The sequence below is a fragment of the Myotis lucifugus genome, unplaced genomic scaffold (genome assembly GCF_000147115.1).
Source record: "Myotis lucifugus unplaced genomic scaffold, Myoluc2.0 scaffold_136, whole genome shotgun sequence".
Lineage (NCBI taxonomy): Eukaryota > Metazoa > Chordata > Mammalia > Chiroptera > Vespertilionidae > Myotis > Myotis lucifugus.
In genome coordinates this window covers 3,155,032-3,179,895 of record NW_005871184.1, presented here as the reverse complement: position 1 = coordinate 3,179,895, position 24,864 = coordinate 3,155,032, and the positions used below count along the sequence as shown (strand labels likewise).

The following is a 24,864-nucleotide window of genomic DNA, read 5'->3' as shown; positions in this document are numbered from 1 at the left end:
TAACTTTCTAATAAAGACTTTCAACTAATGTTTCTGTTTCAGCCACACTGAGAGACAAATACAAGATTAGTGGGGCATAAAACTTATAATTTAGGGCTTCCCCTTAAAGAAAAATAATACAAAATTAATTATTGGACTCTGGCAGAGCCTGTGTAAGGGATTAAATTTGATTGATGTCACTTCTCTCTTTTACTTTCCTATGTACTAGTGCCTTCAGTTTTGCAGTGCTCTGGGTGGAGAATGGAATGCTTTCTGTGCAGCTGCTTTAATGTCTGCTCAGCTAAATCAGTTGCACTTGTCCATCCACTTTCTACCTTTAGTTATTTTGTTAACATTTCTTTATCTCCTATTATTATTATTTTTCAATGATCTCTGAACTTTTTATTGGCCTCTTGCCTAACAAGGGGTGCCCCACTTCTGCTGCCTCAATGTCTCAGAACTTTGGTGTCGCTGACCTCAGTTTGCCACCCACAATCCTGCGAGGGTGGTCTTTTGCGTAGGTTGCATGGAGTTGCTGTTGTCTAGGCCCAGGGCATCATTAAGAGAAAAGTCCCCTCTTTTCCCAGCAGGCAGAGGTAGGCGGCAATCTCTGCCTCCAGCTGGACCTAGATGTTCAGCAGACCCTCTGCCTGGGTCTGGGCCAGCTAACTCCGGGTGCAGCAGGATCCCATTGAATTGTTCCATCTGCATGGCATAGCATGTCTCCACTTCCCTCAGGCTGTTCTCCAAACTTGCCTTCAGATTTTTCAGAGTCTAGGTCAATCTCCAAGGACTGGATCAAATATCTCAACTCTGTATCATGTTAGCGGTCTGCGAGGTGACCACTGTGGTGCTCTCCCCAGTCTGTTGGGACCAATACTTGTCTAGCTTTTCTCAGTTCTTCCAAGCCAGCTTGTCATATTGGACCTGGATGTGCACCATGATCTTGCTCAGGTCCTGAGATTTGGGGCATTCAACTCCATGGTCACCCAGAGTTGGCAGTCTGGTTTGGTAGACCATTTACTTCTTCCTCATGGTCCTTCTACATGAAGAGTAGCTCTTCCAGGATAGCCTCAATCCCTGTCTCCAGCGGCAGCTGAGTGACATTGGTGTCATCAGTGACCTTTCAGAGCCTATTGATATCACTCTCCACAGACTGGCACATGGCCAGCTATGTCTCATACTTGACTCTGAAGTCATCAGCAGCAATTTGGGCATTGTCAAACTGCAGAATGATGCAAGCACTGTCCCCAGAACTTGCAAACACCTTAGCCCTTAGTTCCTCAATGGTCTTGAAATAATGCCCCAGTCTCTGACCGGGGCCCCTCTTTTTCCACGTGTTCCCGGAATTTGCTCTTCAGCTTCTGATTATCAGCCTCCAGGCTTCTCACCCTCTCCAGATAGGAGGCCAGGCCGTCATTCAGGCATTGCATAATCTCCTTCTCACTCTGGATGCCCCCTATCCCCGCCAGACCCCCCTGCCATTCCCACAGCCAGGCCCAGGATCTCCAGCTGCCCTGCACTCTGGTGGACTGAGACGTGGAAATCTGGGAGCCCAATCCCCTGCATAGACACTGTCTGTGCTGCTGGCTGGCTGGGCCTGGTCGCCAGGCATGGAGCCCAGGTTCTGGTAGTTTGTGGAGAAGATGGAGCAGGTGCTGAAGCAGGGAGGAAGGCGAGAGGCCAAGACTCAGGTTTGAGCAGTAATGAGTGCCAGGTCCGTGACTCAAGTTATATGCCCCTATTATTTTTGTCATTTTTCTTGTGAGTTTTTAGGAGGAAGCAAAGAAAAATCTATCAAATTTAACCAGAGCTTCCATAAACTATGTTTAGAGTTGGAAGAAATCATCCAGTTCAGGGATCCTTAGCCTGGATTTTAGGAGGTCTTTTCGCCAAATTATACTCAAAAGTTTGTATGGAAGTCTTGTGTCTATTTTCCTGGGAAGAAAATCTATAGCTCATCAGATTCTCAAAAGTTAACATCCCTGATATTCACAGTTGAGGACATTGTGATTAATAGAGACAAGGTCAGACATCTCCTTGATTCTATGTGCCTGACAATACAAAAGCCTTGGTTCCTAGTATAGAGGTCATCTAAGGGAAGAATTGTCAGAGCTAAGAGCTTTCCGACTCTGGTTGTCCTCAGCACACTCTAGGGTATATAAATATGGACATGGGCAGAATCTTTGCTCTTCCCCGCTTGAAGGTCTTCTCCCTCATTTAATGATAGTTTTGTCTTCCATTGTGGGGAGAAGTCATTTTCCTTGAGAGAATGATGTCCATGGTTGTAAATAAAGTAGGAGGATCTCAACTTGCACCTTACATGTGTTTATCCCACATTTAGCCATTCTGGGAGATTCAGGTCTCAGGCTTCCCTAAATTTGCAAGACCTCCAGGAGTCTATCTACATAGCAGCCTGAGCAACCCAGTAAAGCAGTTGTTCTCAACCTTCTGGCCCTTTAAATACAGTTCCTCATGTTGTGACTCAACCATAAAATTATTTTCGTTGCTACTTCATAACTGTAATTTTGCTACTGTTATGAATCGTAATGTAAATATCTGATATGCAGGATGGTCTTAGGCGACCCCTGTGAAAGGGTCGTTCAACCGCCAAAGGGGTCGCGACCCACAGGTTGAGAACCGCTGCACTAAAGGAATAGAGGCAGCCTGAGGTTGGGTCAAGGCATTCTTCATTCCGCTCTTAAGAATTAAGACTGAAGGCATTAAAAGTTATTTCCTACTTTGGTGGAATGATGCCATACTGTCTGTTCTTTGACAGCTTCAGGATGCTTCTATAGCCAAGGAGAGAGTCTCAGAGGACTTGGCAGTCACCTTAGGGAGCCAGGAAAGCAGGAAAATGGTGTTTATTATTCGGTAGCTGCGAGAAATGTAATCACTGCTTGTGAGATACCTCCTAGGGAGGGGAGGAGATGTTTGGGGTCTTACAATTATGAGGCATTCCCTTTGCAAGCCTCTTATTTGGTTGAGGAAACATGGAACACATTTGCAATGTGTCAGGGCACCTATGGCTACAGAAGGGGCATGTGCTTTTGGGCTTTGAATTTCAGGTATGCTACCTCATTAAACATTCTGTAGTCAGAATGATCTCCAAGCATCATCCAACCCTCAATCCTTTGATGATGAGATTTGAATTTCACCAACAGGAAATACAATGACTTACTTGTGGATCATTTTCCACAGGACAAGGCTGCCAACAAGTCATCTTATGTTACTATCTGGAGACAGACTCCCCTGTGGGAAAAGTCTTCATTTTAATCAGTAAGGAGGTATGAAGTGTGAGGACTATGGGGCTCTGTCCCGCACAACCTAGAAATGCTGATGAGCAGTTCTTTTGCATATATTGTATGCTGCCAGCAACAGCCCTCTCTGGGGGATTAATATATTGATCAGCCTGCTGGAAGGGGTAGTGACCTCCCCAGTGGGAGAAGTCTGGCTAATGCCTTGGTTTCTCTGACAGCAAGTCCAGAAGGAATCTGTTGCCAGGAATCGAAGGTAGTTGTTGCCGTGACAGCGGAGTGCAGCATGCGTGTGTCTCTCCCAGTCCCCATGTGACCCTTTGCTGTGACGCTTGTGTGTTTAAACCTGCGCAAGACTCAGGAAGGTAGAGACAGCCCATGTGTGTCCCATGTGCTCTCTTCAGGAGTCTGAGCTGGGCCCTCTGGGGTCGGTGTGCTCTTTCCCTTTGCTGCACTCTCAGAAGTCAACTGATGGGACCGCTTAAGCCAGAGGGGAACTCAGGGAAGACAGCATGATTCCTGAGATGGGCAAAGTGCTGGGTAAGTAAGGGCACCTACACTTTCAACAAACCGGTTGTCTAAAATGCTTGTCAACATTGGGCACGTGTACGAAGATGACTATCTTCCCTTTCCAAGCAGCCATATATGTTGCTGACAAGTCTCAACATCTCATTTGAATGATCTCAGATGTTTCTATTCCTCCTGTCTTTCTCATTCACATTACTTGTTGTTTCTTCATATAATCAAACTAGCGGCCCAGTGCACGAATTCATGCATGGGTGGGGTTCCTCAGGGTGGCCATTGGGAATCGGGCCGAAACTCGCAGTCCAACGCCACCTGCTGCACCTGTCTGCTTCTCCGCTCATCCCAGCCCCCCTGCACCTGCGGCGGGCTCATGCCCAATTAGTTCTGATCAGGAGAGCCCTGCATCTGGTGCCCGTCCTGAGGAGGGGGAGGTTGGGTCGTGATCGGCCTTCTAGGTGGGCTGTGGGATGCCCTTGCTGGCCCAGAATCTGGATCCATCCCGCTGACGTTGGCGCTGGTTGTTGGGGGCCACCTGGCGGCCACTTTTATGTTATTTCTTCCTTATGGAGTGTCTAGGGAGGGGAAGCGGCTGTGGTGCCCAAGGCTGACTTCCAGGAGGCCAGAGGCGCTGTTGGGATCATGCCGGTGGTGCTGTCCTGTCAGTGCCTGGCCTGTTCTCTGGAGATTGGAACTGCAGGACTACTGAGGGAGTGAGTGGCTGCTGCCAGGCTGGTGGGCTACTGGGACAGATGGGTCAGGCAGCTAAGCGGCGCTCCCGCTGTAGGAGCACACTGACCACCAGGGGGCAGCTCCTGCATTGAGCGTCTCTCCCCTGATGGTCAGTGCACATCATAGCGACTGGTCGACCAGTTGTGTGGTCTGGTCGCTTAGGCTTTTATATATATAGATGCTTAGTAAGTTGAGGATTGCTTGTGTGATGGACTTCTAGGTGTTCAGGAATGAGTGGGGGCATTCTTAGATTTGAGGTTGACTCTGTGGTCACTGTTGCTCAGCTCCTCTTTTCACCTGGATTTATACACGTAGCTGTCCTGCTGGAGGCGCTCTATCACCTCTCCTCTTATACCACCAAGCCTCAGGCTAAAATTTTACTTACTACACAAAGTTCCATTGAAAACAGGCTCCAGGATTAGGTTTCTCTTTGTTTATAATTGAAGAGATTGTCATTATGACATATTCATAAGTGGATATATTTGATCATTTGCAGATTCTTCCTCCCTCCGTCCTTCTCTGTTCTTTCTTTTCTTAATCAAAAATCCATATCTAAGAGGGATGCAAAAACACTGGGAAGAAGCATCTAATCCAACTGTGTTTTATTTCATTATGTTTCCTCTGAAGCACAAATCTTCCATAATCATGCTGTCTTTCACAGCAGCAAGTTCTGGTGACTTGGACATAGCCTTCTCCCTCCCCTCCTGGGAGCCCCACAACATCTCAGTTACTCTGCACCCCACCTACCCATGACGGTTCTTGTAGAGTTCCCTTTCTCCACACAGTTGTGGAAATTCCCACACAAGATGCTTTTAATTTACCCACACAGAGACGGGGCTAGAGTTCACTACGGGGGCTTCCAAGACTGGTTGCTACAGCTGCCAGGCCTGGAGCAGTGCTGTTGCTACCGCAGTCTAGCTGCAGATCCCAGCCACGGGCCCGGGTGCTGCTGCGGCATCAGTGCCAGCATGCCACAGCGGTGGGGTTCTCAGGCACCTCAGCCACTGGCACTTTTGCAAAATGAGAAAAAGAGTGCTTTTTTGCAATAAGGGTTCTCGAACAGGCTTGGTTAGTCTGCAAGCACAGTAAATTAGACATACCGTGCTTTCTTCTGAGTCGAACTGCATTGCTTCTGCTGCAGCCAGGACTTCCACCTGGAACTTAGTTGGAGCTCTGATCTTGCAGCTGCCTCGAGCCTGGTAAGCTGGGACTTTGCTGCCACCAATGCCTTGTCATTTGAGATCCTTGCTAATATTTTGGCCAATGTTTTTGAGGATAAAAAAACCAGAATGTTTCTTTCTCTAGTTTTGGAAATGGTGGGAAGGTCTGTACCCCAGAATTTCCAAGTTGTGTGTTAGCTGTTAGTTCCTAGGCACAGGGCTCAGACAAGCTGCTGGGATGCTTTGGGTTCTGCTCTCAGCTACTAACATTCACTGCCTTCCAACCCTCAGGTCCTTTGTCTGAATTACTGCACCAGATACCTTGCTCCATTTGGTAAATTTTCTGTTGTCTCTCATATATCTCATTTTATTTGAGGTTCCCCCAACTAATCAGACATAGTTGTTAGGTATGAAACCTAGTTGAGGTCAGGATTCAGTTATTTTCCCAGGAGAACCTGTGGTCTCAAGGAATGCAGTTTATGCTAAGAGATTCTGTGTCTGTGGGAGGGATGAAGGCTGGTGGGGCTCCTCATTGTCCCTGACTTGGATGTATTTGAGGCTCAGTTCCAGCCCAAATAGACTCTGCATTTCAGCCAGTGATAGCTCAGGTCCCAAACATTTTATTTACCTGTAGCTCTCCCACCATTGGTACATGGTCCTCTCTTCTCCCTTTCTCCTCCCAGGCCTATCTAACCATCACTTTGACATCTCCCTCCTCCCCAACAGGCCTGCTCAGAACAGCCACCAGACTGCTCCATGTTCCTTGCGTTTCTCAGTGATTGGTCCATCTCTTTCCCATGGCCTTCTTTCATTTTCCTCAGAAAGAGAGTGTAAATTATGTATAAATACATTTCATACTTCACAATACATATTACCTATTTCTCACAACTTTTCCCACCTCAGTTGTGCAGTTGAAATGATCATCTATTTCAAATATTCAGGAATCCATAGAAACTAATATAACCGGTGCCTACATTGAACAAATGTGTAAACATTTGGCCAACTTTGCTTCAGATATTTTAAAATAAATCCAATGTTACAAGGTCTAGTCGAAGTCCTCTACTTCTCCCCAGCTCTTAACTCCTAAAGTCCCCCAGAAGTAACTATTCCTGAGATACATTTCATTCCTTCCCACCAATGTTTTATGCATTTTGTTTACATGTGTGTATCCATATCTATGCATAATATTATTTTATGGATTTAAAAAGAAAACGAGTGATATTAAGTACACAGCATATTCCAAGTTGATTTCTTCATCCAAACTTGTTTTTCATACTTTTTTTCATGTTGATCTGTTAGATGTAATTTATTTTAGCTGCTATAGAAATCACATTTGAGAATACACTACAATTGATATATCTATTTTCAATTGACATGTCAAATAGCTACTTTGAACCCAGCTGGCATAGCTCAGTGGTTGAGCGTTGACCTATGAACCAGGAAGTCACAGTTCAATTCCCGGTCAGGGCATATGCCCGGGTTGTGGGTTTGATCCCCAGTGTGGGACGTGCAGGAGGCATCTGATCAATGATTTCTTCTCATCATTGATATTTCTATCTCTCTCTCCCTCTCCCTTCTTCTCTGAAATCAATAAAGTATATATTTTAAAAATAGCTACTTTGAAAAAGAAACTTCCTTTTTCCCACTCTTCCAACTTTTGTCTTATTACTTCTGAAAAATGTAATTATTACTTCCTGATTCTGATTATTGGTTCAATTCTAGAAGCCTTCTTACCTTATTGGGCTTCCTTCAATGTGGAAGGAAGTAAATTGATACATGAACTAAAAGACAAGCAGATTAAGGATGGGAAAGGGGTACAAAATTGTAACTCCAAAATGATGACTTGAAGATGCTCGAAGGGGTTACATAAAATTCATAAAGATGCTGTGGCTGATTCAGCAAGAGCACAGGGCTCTGGAGTATGACAGCACAAGCTGAATTCTAGCGCCAGTCTTTTCTAGCCTGTGGATTTAGCAATTCTTTCTAACCCTCTAAAAACTTTCTTAATCTCAAATCATGGAGTGTTTATAGAATTGGTTTTTTAAAAAATATATTTTTACTGATTTCAGAGAGGAAGGGAGAGAAGGGGAGGTAGAAACATCAATGATGAGAGGGAATCATTGATTGGTTGCCTCCTGCACGCCCCACACTGGGGATTGAGCCCAAAAACCCAGGCATGTGCCGCTGACTGGAGTCAAACCCGGGACCTTTCAGTCTGCAGGCCAACATTCTATCCATTGAGCCAAACCAGCTGGGGCTATAGAATTGTTTTGAGAATTAAATGAAGTAATTCACATAAGGCTTGTAGTACAGTGCCTGGCACAAGCTAAGTTTGCTGCTCATATTGGTTATGAGTAATAGTTATTACTTACTTCAATGCAGATATCTCTATTTTGGTAGTGGGGTCCAAGTGAGGACCTACCTCTGCTTTTTGGCTGGAGTGCTCCCTCTCTTTATTATGTGGCTTAAGGAGGGATAGAGAGGGAATTACTGTAAGCTCTTATAAACTCAAGCTCATATACAAGATCCGCTCCCCTCTTCTGTTTCAAAGGCAAGATAGATTTTTGGATGTTTTGAGAATTCTGTATTAATTCAAGGGAATTATTTAATATCCTAACATCTTCTAAGGACATTATCAATATTGGGATATAAAGATTATGTTGAAATATATTCTATAAAAATAACTTCAATAATTCCACTACATTTACTATTGTTTAAGATGCTATTTTCAGATGTATGTTTTAACTTATCCAAGGTGTGCATGAACCTATTCAACTATTTGTTTAAACCCATCTCTGAATGAAAATCTTCATTAGAAATTAAACATGTATATATGCAGATAAAGGTAGGAATAGACTATCAGGTTCAGGGGAAACTTTATGGCTTGAGAGATTTCAGTGACACCATTTTCATTCTCACAAAACCTGTCTTGTACAACTGCTCCTTGAGGGCATTATTCAGCCAAATACACGCATGCTATTGAAAGAGACAAGGTTTGTCTTTTGCTGCGAAAAATGCTCAGGCTACAAGTAGAATGGGAACCTCTTCAGAGTGGCTTTGTCTTTCCAATTCTCAAATAATTCGTAGGTCTTACTCACAAATTGGTTATTTCAAATGGCTCTATCAAGACAAAAACAGTGGCTGTGATGCTTATAGCCAGAGAGACAGAAGGAAGTGGTGCCAAACTGGGATGCTGAACACAAGGCAAATTCACACAGATGGCTGTTCATTGTGGAAATATTTTGAACAGTGATGCACGAATCCTGAGGATGAATGGAGGGGGTGTGTGGTTAAGCCCCAAACTCTCAGGTAGCCAGCAGTGGGTCATGGCCCTCAATCAGTCAGTCTGAGTTCTCGTTCTCTTTATTCTCTGGACATTCTGAAATTTTCATTTCTTTCACAGAGATAGAAAATAAAGAGATAATGAGCTTTGGGAAGTACTGCATATCTCTGTTAGGATGAGGCTCCTAATACTAGTTTTGTACCTGTTTTCCTGAACTGCTTTATGCAAAGACTTTCCCACATATAATAATGTCTATATAACAACTAAGATACATGCATTTTATTCACTGCATTTGTACAAAAACTATTAAATCCTCAAGGACTACCTGTGGCTACATGTAGAACTACTCAGTAAGGAAATATAAAGGTGATCTTCATTAAGGGATACAAGATAATGTAAATGGGAACTAGCAGTGTGTAAATAAGGATAATACGGCCATGATTTCTACACTGAGACCAATTTTCAGTATGAGTTTTTCCTTAGATAATTCAGATAGTTATGGTTGATGGATTTAAAATAAATTTATATTTCAATGGGAATATTTTTTTCTACATTTTCTTATAGAGACTTTTTCATTTTGACAAAAATAAATATTTGTATTTATATATTTCAAATTGCAGCTAGAGGTTAGGAGTGGATAGCCTTATAAGAGTTCTTACAGAGATTTGCTGAGACAGATTTCCTACATGCTTTCTAAGGAGAAATCTTTGACTTTTATTATTTTGCCAGTTAATGGAATAATAGTGTAGAAATCTAAAAATAGTATGCCAAGAATAGATCCTGAAAAGGGGGCAAGAAGAGAAGAAATGAAGAGATTCTTATATGAATTTAGATATGAGGTATCACACTCTCGATAAAAATTTTTATATTGTTTGAGACTCCCCAAGTAATTGTTATTTTTCTTCTTACAGATTTCTCTACGTATTTCATAACCTCCCCTGGCTATAACCCTGAGCGCCGATGCTTGACCTACTGTAAGTCAAAAAGTCATGTGTGGGGAAGAAAATCAGCTTTGCATTTTAACCTCTTTCCTGAGCTTTAATTAAAAAAATATTTAAATCATAAATAGTTAGAAATGGAAAGACCTTTGTTTCTGTAAGCAAATGTCTGACCTTGTTCTAAATTGATAAAATGCATAGGTCTAGCTTTCTTAATTTAAAATCCAAGAGCTCCTCTTGTGATACTGGTTGGTACTCAATACATTATTGCTGTTGTTGATGATGAATATAGGTAAGAAAAGAGTGTGGAGATGCATTTTTTCCCTTTTGTGGCTTGCTGGTAAAAATTTCCTTTCCAAACCATTGTAGAGCGACTCTATTTGTAGGTCTTTTAAAAAATGTATATATTTTTTATTGATTTTAGAGATGAAGGGAGATGGAGAGAGGGATAGAAACATCAGTGATGAGAGAGAATCATTGATCAGATGCCTCCTGCATGCCCCCTACTGGGTATGGAGCCCACAACTGGTGACCTCCTGGTTCATAGGTCAACACTCAACCACTGAGCCACACAGGCTGGGCTATTTGTAGGTCTTACAACAGTGGGTCAATTATGCATCCCATTATAATTGGGTCTAGACACATAGTTTTTATCTTCACATGGAAACAAATTGAAGAGAAGTATGGGACACCATTCAGAATTGTTGGCAATTTTAATTGCTAAAAAAAAAAGAAGTCACCAAAGCAGGAGAACAAAGGCCTTATCCTGGCTGATTAGATGATTTAACCAGCAGTTGGTGTCAGCACAAAAAGTCAGCCAAACTGTTAAAAAAAATCTCAGGGGCTGGAACTCTGTCCTCTGTGGGGAAAAAAATCCAAAATGTATCCCTCATTATACTTTTTGGTACACAGATTTCCATGACGAATTTCTAATTTGAAGAAAAACATAAAGATATGGTACTACAAGAAAAGCCAAGGGTGGGACACACAAACATAAAAGGGAGTGGCCTTTCTGCAAGGGAGGCTTTCCTTTGAGTCTGGGAGGCAGAGTATCTAGTCTTATATTATTGGAGTGTCTCCTGCTGCCTGCATCTAAGCAACCTTGGCTCACATATTGATGTTCTGAGGGAAAGATCCCAGGGAAAATGGATTGGAAAAGTACTTACTCTTATTGTGAGGAGCCTCTGCAGTGTGGAGTGACATGCACAAGATCCTTCTCCAAGAACTAAGCACTGTGTATCTATTTTTGGCATCACATTTATAAAGGGGGACCGTGCTTACTGGGATACAGGAAAAAAAAAACCACTTTCAATATTTACATTCAGCGCTACCATTTTATAATATTTTAGGCTGCAGTATTTTTATAGATTATGCTAATTTGTTAGTGAGGTTTATTAGCTATGTGAGTCTCAGCTCTTAATACAGGAAAGGCCAAATGGTCAGGGAAGCTCTAAGTGTTTTCTGACAAATCCCCCTGTGCTAATAGGAAGTATTAACCACACACACGAGGTTAATGAAGTTCTCTGTGTTTTTTTTTAAATGAACTTTTTGCTCTTTTTTGGATGATAAGAAGCTGGTGTTTTGTGCACATGTCCAGCTCATGTGACAGTCTTCATTCTTTCAGGAAAAGAAAGATCTCTTCCTTCTTCTGCAGTCTTCAGTGAAGACCCTAAGGCCAAGTTCTCCATTTTCCAGCTTGAATTTGTTGACTTTTGTTTTACATATACCCCGTAAGTTTTAGGCTAAAGTTAGTTAGGCCATTAATGTTTTTTAACCTCTGGAATCAGTCCTGTTTCAAATTGTTGTCCAGTAAGACCGTGAGTATTGGTTTCAAACACTTGAAATAAAATGAGCATCCAGTTTGATCAGCATAATCTTCTCTGAAGAATATTAGGAACCTAGCTATGTTAAGTAGGGGTTCCCAACATCATGATGAGCTTTTGGGATCTGGCAGAATTGAATCCTTCCCAACTGCTATGGGAAGCCAAACTCTGATGAGGTGCAATAGCCAGCAAACAAGTGAAAGCCTACATTCTGGAAAAGATAAATAGGCAGAGCATTTGATCACAGCAGAGCAGAGTGAGTTTCAGGAGGGATGCTAAAGGCCAGATGGCCCTGCAGAGGTCTGCCAAGATTTCTGAGGCCCCGGGTCACCCAAGCCAATAAATGGACTGTGCTCTGCCTATTATACAGATAGCATGAGGGCAAGGAGTCCTGGTTATTTAGCAAAAAGATAGGTTCCAGGCTAGAAAAATGTGGGGCTTTCTCTTTAGCTACTTCCTAACAGTGGCTGGACTTTGTGATCTTTGCATTTGCTGTGTTTTGCTCATTTGCTCAGTTGCTCATTGATTGCACAGGTTCTGTTTGGATGGTGTTTGATTCTCACTGACTGCCCTTGTTCCCTTACATAATTACTTATCGAGTGGCTGATGCATCCTGGGCTCTGTGTTAGAGCTGGATATATAATTGTGAACAAGATGGACATGGCTTCTGCCTTCATGGAGCTTGTGGTCTACTGGGGAAGATAGACAATGGAACGAGTAGTTATAATAATGCGTAATGAGGGATATGAAAGAGAAAGTACAGAGTCCTACAGGTGCACATAGCAGGGGAAGCAAAGATAATCTAGAGGTCAGAGATGGTCTACCTGGAAGGGATATGTAGGCTGAGACCTGAAGGATATGCAGGAATTTGCTAGTAAAAGTAAGGAAATATACCAGACATAAAGGACAGTGTGTATGAAGTTGTGAAATTGAGAGATTTTGGCATAGTTGAGTAACTGGAGCACAAAGTAGAGGGAGGAATAAAATGGAGGGCCCAGAGGGTTTCTGTTTCTTCCTCTCCCTTCCTATACCCTAAGGTATGAGGCAGGCATGAGGGAGGTGGGGAGAAGGTTTTGGTGGGTACAGAGATTTAAATTCTGGCAGGAGGAAATATTTCATTGGAAGTGGGGAGTTGGTCTCTAGAAATACATCATGGAAACAGGAATTGACTGACCCATAAAGGCAGAGAATTGGGGTTAAATTAGGATTAAATTATCCATATAGTGTGGGTGCTAATGTGGCTGGAAGGTAAAGTGAAGAAGGAACAAGAGAATATATGAATAATTTGGGTGGTATGTATAGAGAAAAGAGAGAAGACTTAAAAAGAACCTTGAAGGACATTGACATTTAGTTGGCAGAGGAAGAGTTGCAAAGAAGATTGAGAAGGAGAGACCAAAAAGAGAGCAGAAAAACTAGTACTGTGGTTTGTCACAGAAGTGTCAGGAAGAGAGTCTTTTCAGGGTTGGGACTCACCTCAGGACACAAAATTGAAGGGGGTGCCCAAAACCCCAGTAATTAAGATAAATAATATTTTAATGCAATATTAAAAAAAACCCTGAGTTAATGCAAAAGATCCATATGATCAAAACATCAAACTTTTAAATAGAGACAAGATCAGAATTATTGATTTTTTTTGCCTCAGGCTCCAATAAGGCTTTGTACACTACTATGCTATTAGATTTAGAAATATTTTATATTTAGAAGTTTGTTATTTTGTTCATATAGAAAGAAGGAGTGATAAACTGTGTTAAATATGACTAAGAAGTCAGTCAAGGAATAGGTTGAAATGAGTCCATTGAATATAGGGGCAAGCTATTGTTACTGGATATTTTTCTCTACCTTGTTTTAATAAAACATAATAGAGATTATATTATTGTCTCTGCAAACATAATCATCACCTCCTAAAAAGCTGAGTCCTTTTCTGAAGTAGGAGATTATATAAACACGAAAACATGTTTTTCTCCCTTAAAACACCTTTTATTATGGGAAAATATATGTAGCAGAAACATTACCATCTTGACTGTCTTGGTGTACAGTTCAGTGATGTTAAGTACTTCATATTGCTGTGCAACCATGACCATCAGAACTCTTTTCATCTTGCAAAACTGAAACTATGCCCAATGGAAAACTTCTTTTATTTAAAGTTTATTTTGTCTTATATAGAATAGCCACTCCTGCTCTCTTTTGGCTACTTTATGCATAGAATATTTTTCCATCTTTTCACTTCCAATTTATTAGTGTCTTTGGATCTAAAGTGAGTCTCTTATAGACAGTATATACTTGGATCATGTTTTTTTTTCCATTCTGTCAATTTCTGTCTTTTGATTGGAGAATTTAATCCATTTACATTTAAAATAATTATGGATAAGGAAGGACTTCCATCATTTTGTTTTTGTTTTCTATATGCCTTATAGTTTATTTTTTCTCTCATTTTCTGTGCTAAGAGCTGAAATTAACCACAAATTAATGTCCAAGCCTTCCCTTGGAAGTTGCAAGCCTTCAATAGATTCTAGAGTTCCAAAAATAGTTACGTCGGACAGAATCTGCCAGTACAATTGTGATCTGGGCAGGAAGACAAATTCCCTATTCCACCATTTTTCCAGGATCCTCTCTCCCCAAACATATATTTTAAAATTCATAGTATCTTTCATCATAACTTTAAGGTGAAATAAAATAGTTTCTTATTTTTATGAATTACTCTTCAAACATTCTCTGGATGGAACCATGTTCTTGCATAAATCCATGGATCACGCATATCTGAGGGTCAGAAATATAGGCTGGGGAGCCAGATAAATAGGTATAATTGCTAAGCAGGTCCATGTTTACCTCTGAGAGAAATCAACTGCTATTTTATTTGTACAGTTAGTAACTATTTGGGAGGCACTAGATTCACTGGAAATAAATTGCTTCCTGATGGGCTCTTCAGTTTGAAGTGCTTTGTGTAAATCAGTTGCTATTTACCATACAATCCCCAGACCCCTTTCTTGTAAAGATATTTATCTATATTCCTTCTCAAGTGCTCTGTTGCTTTTTATTCAGATTGTACCTTAGGTGCTTTCATGCTTACATGCTATTTTTTTTTTGTTCTGGTTTGGATACTTTAGGTGATTGGAAATCACTTGTCATATCCCAGCCATCTGTCCAAAATCTAAAGTGCTCCAGCTTCACCTGTTAGTGTGTCAAAAACTTAATCATACTTACAAGGTAAAAAAATTTGCATTTGTATCTCACAAACTCATCCTCTTGCTTTAGGATGACCAATCATGGTGCTTTGGCTGTGACTGTCCGGGCTTGAGCACTGAATGTCCTGTGTCTTAGTAAACCCCTTAGTGCTGAGGAAACCTGGACAATTGGTTACCTTATTTGGCCTAGAAATATATCCTGGATTCCTTTGTGAAAGCCACCTCCTTCTTTCTTTCAAGTCTAAGAGGAAGAGGTGACTGCTAATTTTACATGTTCATGTTCTTGCTAAACTTCTGAGGATTTGTTCAAGGATTATGGTCATTCCTGGACTGCTGGCAGTTTAGAGTGAGAAGGGAGCTGAGAGATCTTGCAGCACAACCATCTCAGTTTACAGATGAATAAAATCTCAATTGCATTGGAAAGTTTTGGCCATCTTCACCCACTCTTGCTGCCATGGTACCAGATTTCTGCAATGTCTTCAAACATCTCCTTTCCCACTAATTAAAAACAGACGGTTATGTTGGAACATCAGCTACAGTAACAGGAAAAAGTAGCATTCGGTTAGCTTTAAATTGTCCAATAATCTTTTTCTAATGCCTCTATTTGCGTCATAGGCATTTTAACTTCCCTTGTGTCTAAAGTTCAATGTCTCTCATGGATTACTCATACTATCTGATGTGAAAATAAATATGGTCAGGTTAATTAGCATCAATTTTAATAAGATCCCAAAGTAATTCTATACAATGCTTCCTGGCAAGAAAGAAATTAAGCTTGATAACTGAGATGATAGGATCTAAAATAGAAGCAATGAAAGGGGCACAAATGAAAGAAAATAAGCATAGAAAAGGGAGAAAGAAATTGTGTGTGCTGTGTGTGATATACAGACAAAGTTTTCTTTACAAAATCACACAATGGGTCTCTGTTATTTTGCCTCCTAAGGAAGTCAGAGTCCAGTGGTTTTTCAAAAAGCAGACTGATCTCACAGGCTTGTTGAAAGTTCAAATACCTGGTTCCCACCTTTGACTATTCTGAATCAGTAGCTCTAGAGTAGAACCTGGGGATCTCTATTTTTCATAAACTTCAAAAGTTGTTCAAATGCAATTGGTCAGTGGAATGATGTCTGGGAACCACCAAATGAGGCTCTTTGATGAAGCTTTCCTATTTTTCACTTTGGGAAAAATATTTAATGGTCATTCCTCAGACTTCACTTTTTTTGAGATGGCAGGTATTACTATGCTTCCTTTAAAGTGAGGGAAATTGAGGAAGTTAGAGTCACAGTTTAATGTAAGAATGTGAGAAAATGAGGATTCACCCCTACCCCAGTTTCACCCCGCAGAGTATATTAAAGTCCTGAAAATGAAACCTGCTCTAAAGAGCGAGGGTGATTTCCTCCAAAGGTTATGTGGGACTGTGTAAGGCAATTTGCACATTGTATGTTTGACCATAATGAAGAGATGGAGTGGGGGAGCCTAGAAACTGCCCGAGTCCAGCATTTCAACCCTCATCTGACTCGTGCTGTAGAAACTGTCCAACCCTAACTGCGTGGAGGAGAATGACTGAAGTGTCTCTTGTTCACCAGCCACGCTAGAAGGATCTCTTGTTAAATGTTTACGTGGGCATGTACAAATACCCACATAGCCTGAAAAGTCCTCTGGGAAACTAACACAAGGCCCCAAGTTCTTAATTAGCAGAGTGGATGCCCCAGCCCTGTCACTTAATGGTATTGCAAAAGATGTGTTTGGCAATTAATTGGATGATCTGTAAAACTGGAATCCTGACCACTTGTGGTCATTAAAGATCCCAGGACACTTTCCTTATGGCAGGTGGAGTCCTGGAATAGTTCCAACCCTGATAATTAAATTAGATTCTTCCCAGCTTCCCTTTATACTTTCAATTTTACTCTGTTTCCTTTCTATCCTTAATTTCGGTGAACTTGTACATTAATAGAGAGCCAGTGGGTTTCATAGAGGACTACAGTATAGTAACACTGTCTCCTGACTTATGGAGTGATATCCACTGGGTTAGTGGCTGACAGGCACACTTCGTACAAAAGGGAAGTTGTTGGATTGGTATCTGAAGAGATGTGGAACCATTCCTGAAAAATTAAGCCTGTTAAACATTTCAGCATATAATTAAAATTTTTGTCCAATTTGCTTTTAGAAGTGCTATTTTTTTTCTTTTCCTTTCATGGATATCTTTTTATAAACAAAGTAATTAATAGGCGTATTTTATTAGCAGAATGAATCCATGTGTTTAATTAAAAAAACACACCAAAATATAAAAGGGCTGATCTCATTCACTAGGATAGAGGTAGAGACAAGAACAGTGAGACATAGTGGGAACCAGTTTGATGGCTTGGAATCTACTGATGCAGAATTTTACCTCAAGTTTCTTTATTATAAACAGTTAATCTGCTTCTGATCTTCTACTACATTTGTTCCAAAATGGGGTGGCTTTTAGGGCAGTATGTGCTCTCTTAATAGTTATATTCTTTTATTACCAGAAACTGTTTTATTAATACAAATGCTTTTTCAAGAAAATAAAAATTCAGTGAACTGTGTATTTACTGAAAATAGAGTTGTCACGCAAGGCGAGCAAACTCCTATATGTTATTATTTAGCAGGTTGTCTGTTTTAGGGAATTAAAATTCTCTCTGAAATGTTTTTCAAGAATGAGTGAAATTTTATTTTTAAATTGTGGATAATAACTTTCCATTTTAAAAGTATTCAACTCTGTTAATAGACCATACAGCCCTTCCTTTGGTATGCAGATTAACTCATACATATTCAGGAAAGTAAAATGTACTCCCCAGTTTCTATGGTTTGTCAACATTTGAGACTTAGTTGGAGACTGTTTTTGTTTACTTTTGTTATTATTGTTAAACTAATTTTCTGTTTCAAATAATATATTTGATTCATAATTTCCTACTTTTAACACGGATGGGTCAACACACATACACACAATGTTTACAACCTGAGAATTCTGTTACCATTTTCTGTGCATCTCTTCTCTAACCCACAATAAATAGTGCTTTACTTCAATTGGACAAAGAAAGAAAAAAAAAGATAGAAATCAGAAGATAGACACCAGCTGGTTTCATTATAAGAAAGCTGATTTTATTATCAGGGTTAACGTGAGGAAGAATTTTTTAAGAGTGCATTAAAGGTTTTGTAAAACTGTTTTAAGTATAAACATATTCCTGTAATGAAAATGTAGGTAACCTCAACAACATAGATAATAGTAAAGTATAATAACATAATTAGAAAGTGTATGTTTTGAGTGTTTATTATCTTTGTTTTGAATATACATTTTAACTATAAGTTTGTTAATTTAATTTTTAATAATGGCTGTGTTTAACATTGACTTGCAAAATTTCTAAAACAATTGGTCCTTGCAATCAAGTATAAGTAGGTTCTAACATACCACCAGATACAATGCTGTTGGGTGGATTGGGGAAAACTAGGTTGGAAGTGGTATAAAACAGATAAATCTTCATTCCTTATAGCATAAAACAAAATACAATGACTACGTAAAAAATAAGTTTTTCCAAAGACTTTTATATCATTACTAAATTATTTAAATATGATTATAGGGAGAAGGATGGGAGGCTAACGGGTCATAGGACAGGACGAAGCTTTTATTGGAAACTTTTCAGTTAATATTCAATCCCGAGTGTGTACACATTTGAAAAAAAAACCCCACAGAAACAAAATAACTAGTGAAAAAAATGGTTTAATACTATAGACATTTTAAAATAGTGTGAGATGGTGTTATTCCTCATGTGTCCTGTCGTGCTCACTGCTCTGGTCTATCAACAAGGAAAATGATCTAGTTCACTATTTGAGGTTCTTTTGCATCAAATTATTCTAAGGATCTAAAATTTGATATAACCGTTAGATACTTCTGACTGAGCTCATTTTAGCTGGTGTTTGAAAATTGGCTAATTTTTTATTGAACCTGTCAATAGGGACAAATTTGAATGTCTAATTTGCTGCTTTCTTCTGGCAGTCACTAAACCCTTATAATTTAGGCCATTGTCAGTGCACTAGGATTTTAATGAGGCAGCTGAATCCCCTGTTTATGTACATGGCTTTAACATCTCTATATGCTTATTTGTGTGGTGGTAGCGCTTTAACAGTCTGCTTTCCCAGAGGACATATAAACAGTCTGGTAACTTGATATATGATGTAACCATAAGACACATACCAGTTAATCAAATGTCCTACATCCACCCACACCTTCAAGACCTGTCTGGTAAGTGAGTGCATTGTAAATTCTGTTCATTCCTCTCTGATCAGGTAAGGTGCTTTTGTTTCTTCTTTCTCATTTCCACACGACTAATTTCCATTCCTATCACCTCAGTTTGGTATTATTGCACTGACCTCCTAACACATCTTTCTACTTCCAAACTCTAGTGTTCAGTCCATTTTGAATCATATCACTAAACTCATTTTCCAAAAATATTGCTTTAATGTCCCTCCTATGCTCAAAAATCTTCAGTGGTTTCATTCCCACCCCCCACCCCCACCCCTAAGATAAATTCACATAATCAGACCAGTAATCTCCAAAGAGAGGTGGGTAGAATAAGACACACTTATGTATTTCATTCTTTAATCATATTTTTGATACACAAAAATAATGTGAATTCTCAGGATTCTGAACAAAGTATATCAATTAGCAACATAAAAGGGGAATGTTAGCAATAGCCTGGGTATATCCAGGAGATGTGAAAGAAAATCCACTGGAATATAGAAGAATGTAGCAGAATTTTTAAATTCCTATTTCTACATTATATAAATAACTATGCATATTTTTAAGTAAGAAAAGAAAAATTAAACTTTACCTACAGGGGTAGGAAAAGGTAGGTTTGCATAATACAAATAAATAATGTAATTATAAATAATAATATAAGAATAAATTGTGTTTCGTTGTAATCACAACTTTAACCTACTTTTGCCCATCACTGTACAGATTGATACAAGAACTGCCTTTCAGACTGTGTGTCAGATGATCATGTTACTCATGGCTTCTGCGTTATCTTGAAATAATAGTTGAAGTTTCAAAGTACTTAGAAGATACCCTAGTTTTTCGGGTTAGTTTCTGGCATATGGTGATGTTTTTCTATTTAGATGTATTTAGTTATGGTTTTATTGATTTGTAGTTACATGAATGGGCAAGTGGCTTAATTAAAAAGACTTCAGGAAAGAAATCACAGATTAAAGAGAATAGTAACTGCAAGTATAAGAGAACAATAACAAAAAGGCCAACTGTTACTTCTACTCTTAGTGTACACACTTTGTAAGCTACATTATGCAATAATAATATTGCAAGTAATCAACTCGGACAAGAACTTGGTCCAAATGATTTAAATTACTGAAATGACTATTTGAAATAGGAATTCATGTCCTTATCTATACTAATAAAAGGGTAATATGCTAATTAGACTGGATGTCTTCCAGACATCCTTCTGGACAAAGTCACGGTGGCAGGGCCGAGGCAGAGGCAGTGGCAGTTAGGGGGATCAGGCCAGCAGGGGAGAGCAGTTAGGCAGTTAGGGGGATCAGGTCGTCAGGCAGAGGTGGTTAGGGGCAATCAGGCAGGCAGGCAGGTGAGTGGTTAGGAGCCAGTGGTCTGGGATTGCGATAGGGATGTCTGACTGCTGGTTTAGGCCTGATCCCTGCCAGTTTAGGCCCCTAACTGCTCCTCTGCCAGCCATGACCCCCCTAACTGCTCTCCCCTCCTGGCCTGATCCCCCTAACTGCCTAATTGCTCTCCCCTCCTGTCCTGATTCCCCTAACTGCCTAACTGCCACCTTCTCCCTTCTCAGGCAGTGCTGGCCTTCTCCCTTCTCCCGCGGCACCGCCTTCTCTCTTCTGCCTTCTCCCTTCTGCCTTCTCCTGCTGCGCCTTCTCCTGCAGCCTCTGCAAAAGGGACCACAGTGCTGGACCGGCCTTCGGCCCTTGCAGCCTCTGTGGCTTTGTCTGGAACAGGGGTCCTCAAACTACGGCCCGCGGGCCACATGCAAATACAAATATTGTATTTGTTCCCGTTTTGTTTTTTCACTTCAAAATAAGATATGTGCAGTGTGCATAGGAATTTGTTCATAGTTTTTTTTTAAAACTATAGTCCGGCCCTCCAACGGTCTGAGGGACAGTGAACTGGCCCCCTGTTTAAAAAGTTTGAGGACCCCTGGTCTGGAAGGATGTCTGATCTAATTAGCATATGACCCTTTTATTAGTATAGATTTGTGGTTACTGGAAGAATTTTTACAGACAAGCTTCTGGTTCCATAAGTTCAAACCTTGCTCCTTTCCACTTCCACAGTTTTGACCCTGCACACCATAGAACACACTCCTCTGGCACCTCGATGTCACAACCCCACGGGAGTCAGTGGAGTGGGCAGGAATATTCCTGGGAGGCATCCTCTGCTGGGATGGCTAGTGATAACCAAAGTCCCCATGGAGGAGCCTAGGAACCTTAGAAATATATTCCATTACATATATCCTGTATGTCCCATATGGAGAAAAGCCATATGAGTGTAGTGATTGTGGGAAGTCTTTCAGCCAAAGCTCTAAGCTAATTGACCACCACAGTGGTCTCACTGGTGAAAGGCCTTATCAGTGCAGTGAATCTGAGAAGTTTTTAGACAGAGCTCTTACAGTTTCTGACACCAGAAAAGCACTGTGAGAAAGCGAATGTGGGGAAAACTTTGGACAGGCTTTTTCTTTTTTTCTTTTTTCCCATTAAGCTCAATGTACTCCCAAGTCTGCTTTTACTTTTTTGGATTCCAAAACTGCTTGCAGCCACTTATGCCCTATCTAACTCAAAGGAACAGTAACAGAAGGAAGTTGGAATGGAAAGAAACAACAGTCTTAATTGTGGTCAAGATATCTTACCTTTATCTCCCCTCTGCAACCTTTCCTGACACATGATCATGTGAATACATTTCAGGGGAGATGCTCATGCAGGTGAAGGGTCCTGAACTTGATTTAAGCTTCATGGTAAACTGATCTCTATCTTCAGAAAACAAAGCTATTTTAATGGTGTTTAAAGGCATTTAACACAATAAAATATAGACTGTTGCAGAACTAAAATGATAAATTCTCTAGAGAGTCCTTCCTTAGTTAAAAATGAAAAACAAAACACTCACATATGTTTTGCCAGGTATGTCAGCCAGTAAAATCAATTATCAAAATGAGATGAGGTAATGGCTCCATTGGTTGGAGTGTTGACTGGTACACCAGAAAGGTTGCAGGTTCGATTCCTGGTCAGGGCACATACCTAGTTTGTTGGTTCAGTCAGTTGGCGTGTGTATGGGAGGCAACTGATTGATGTTTCTTTCTCATATTGATGCTTCTCTCTCTCTCCCTTCTCCTCTATCTGAAATCAATAAATATATCTTTGAGTGAGGATTTAAAAAAATGAAATAAATATAGAGCCAGACTTTTGAATTGCCATGTTATTTAAAGACTGGTAAGAAGTATGTTAAATCACATTGTTGTCATTTAAAATATTGATGTTTTCCACAGATGACAAAAAGAATTTTTATACCATAGATACAAAAATTAATATTATTTCATCCTTTAAAAATAAAGTGCATAATCATATATCAACTTGTACATGCACACATACATGTTGGGAGGTATGCTCATAATCTAAGATGCACAATCCAAAATATTTGGATGTCATTGAATTAGGCACTAAGAACCTCAAAATTTGACCCCTTAGGACCCCATCTCTTTTGCTAGCCAGAATATTCCCACGCCCTAAAACAAGTCTTTATATTCCCATCTCAATGTCCTTATCCAAGTAAATCCTATCCCATTTTCCAACCTGGCATATCCCCGTTCCTTCTGGCACACTCTCTTATCTATCTTCAAGGACCTGTTCTTTAAACACTCACTTGGCTTCCTCAGTTTTTAGAGTTCTCTCATTTTGTTAAATAAATAGTACTTATTTATTTTTAGCAGGCCCATAGCACCAAGTGATAGCATACTTTAAAGCACCTCTTTTATTGTATTACTTGTTTCAATGCATTTATATCTTATTTTGCAGGTTCTCAAAGGCAAGACCTCTCTCTTGCACTTTTGTATTCCCACAATACCTAACCCAAGTCTAGGAAGCTAATAGATCCTCTATGAAGTTTTCTGAAATCAATACCTGTTTTGGAAAAAAAAATCAAGTTAACGGGAGATATCTTTGGAGTTCACAAAACCCTCTGTTGGGAGAGGGTGTGTGTGAAGGCAGTCACAATGGCAGCCTTTGTCTTCCCAGTGACCTCGTGGGAGGAAGCTCTCCCCTTTACACTCGTCTCTCACGCTGAGAATATAGTCCTTATGCTGGATAAGTAAGTGGTGTACACTAGAATCTCAAACTGTGACACTAAAGGGAAAGAATGGAGTCACAATGTGATTAATATATTCTCTTTCCCAAACTAGATGATTTTACCTCCTCAACAATGTTTTTGCCTTATTCATCATTAGATCATGTTCACTAACAATGGCAAGATGGGAAGGGGCATCTGTCCATCTCACACTAGTGTGGCATCTCTGTAGAAGGAAACAAATTGATAAAAAATAAGTCCTGTTTCTTTGTTGAGTGTCCTTTGGAGCTTGGCTCTTTGGAAGTGCAGGCTCACTGTCCCTCTGAAGATGTTGGTTCGTTTTAACAGCAGAGGTCCTCCTTGCTTAGCGGTCCTCTGGAGGAAATCTGCTAATCCAGGAACTACTCACTCTAAAAGCCTGAGATAGTTGGAACTGCATGACTTGCACGGATGATTAAAAGCCACTGTCTGTGCTAAAACTGGGTTTAGGATGTCTTTTCATCGCAACACATGCCAACATCTCAAGGTTCTAATTAGCTGCCAATCAGGGTAAAAAGATCAGAACAAGCAGCACTGAATTACTATGTGGAAGTATATGCAAATCACTGGGGTTACAGCTAAGAAAGAATTTGTACTTTAGGGAATAAAAAGCTACATTAATCTAGAATTATCAAATGCTGGTAGATGTACTCTTGACCTTGTCATGAGGCCAGACAGAAGAATTCTGTGGTCTAGAGCCCACATTTCCTACTCTGCTAAAACATGCGGGCTCTGGTGTGGCAGGTTCCATCTGAGTCACAGGGAGTGGAAAGAACCAAGCCTACACGAATCTGAGTGCGTCTGGGGTCCCAAGCTCATGAGATTGGGACACGTTCTACCCTGCGCCACCCACCTTTTCCCATCTGTATCTACGTCCTACTGTGTTAGCAGAAGCTGCAGATGGAGCTTCCTGTGCCATTGTTAATTATTATTATTATTATTTTTATCTCTTCACCCATAATGTCTCTAAATCTCCTGGCATTGGAACTGTTGTCTTTGTTGGAAAGAAATGATAGCCTCTGAGATGGTGATGGCGGCACTGCTTTGTGAGCAATGTGGCTACTATTTGAGTTTTAAAAAATAATAATTATGTCCTGACACTAAAAAAGTAAATTTCTTTGTAATTACTTCTCGTGTTTAGAATTGCTTTGAAATTCACTAGGGTTTTCCCTTTAAACAAGGAGAAAAGACTCAGTTTGTTTCCCTTGTTTGGGGTCCTTTGGGATGAAAAGCTCTATGGAACTGTAAGCTATTATTAATCTGCCCCTTCTCCAGAATATGCCGACGGGGGCTCTGAAATATATATCAGCTGAATGTCTGTCTTGGTCAAAGGAAACTGCAAAATTATTTTTCAGCATGTACTTTGAATTTGCCTAAAGCCTGTCTATTTCATAGAAATAGAAGTGACATTCTGTGCCTGAGGCATCTATTGGTTTTTTTAAAATATTTTTTTATTGACTTCAGAGAGGAAGGAAGAGGGAGAGATAGAAACATCAATGATGAGGGAGAATCATTGTTTGACTGACTCCTGCACACCCCACCCTGGGGATTGAGCCCGCAACTGGATCGTGGGGATCCAACCATGACCTCTTGGTTTATAGGTCAACGCTCAACCACTGAGCCACG

At 40.4% G+C, this 24,864-nt stretch overlaps 1 pseudogene; it reads right to left on the bottom strand.

Moving 5' to 3' along the window:
• Window positions 1–425: 425 nt before the first annotated feature.
• LOC102442888 lies at window positions 426–3,171 on the bottom strand (annotated as a pseudogene).
• Window positions 3,172–24,864: the final 21,693 nt, after the last annotated feature.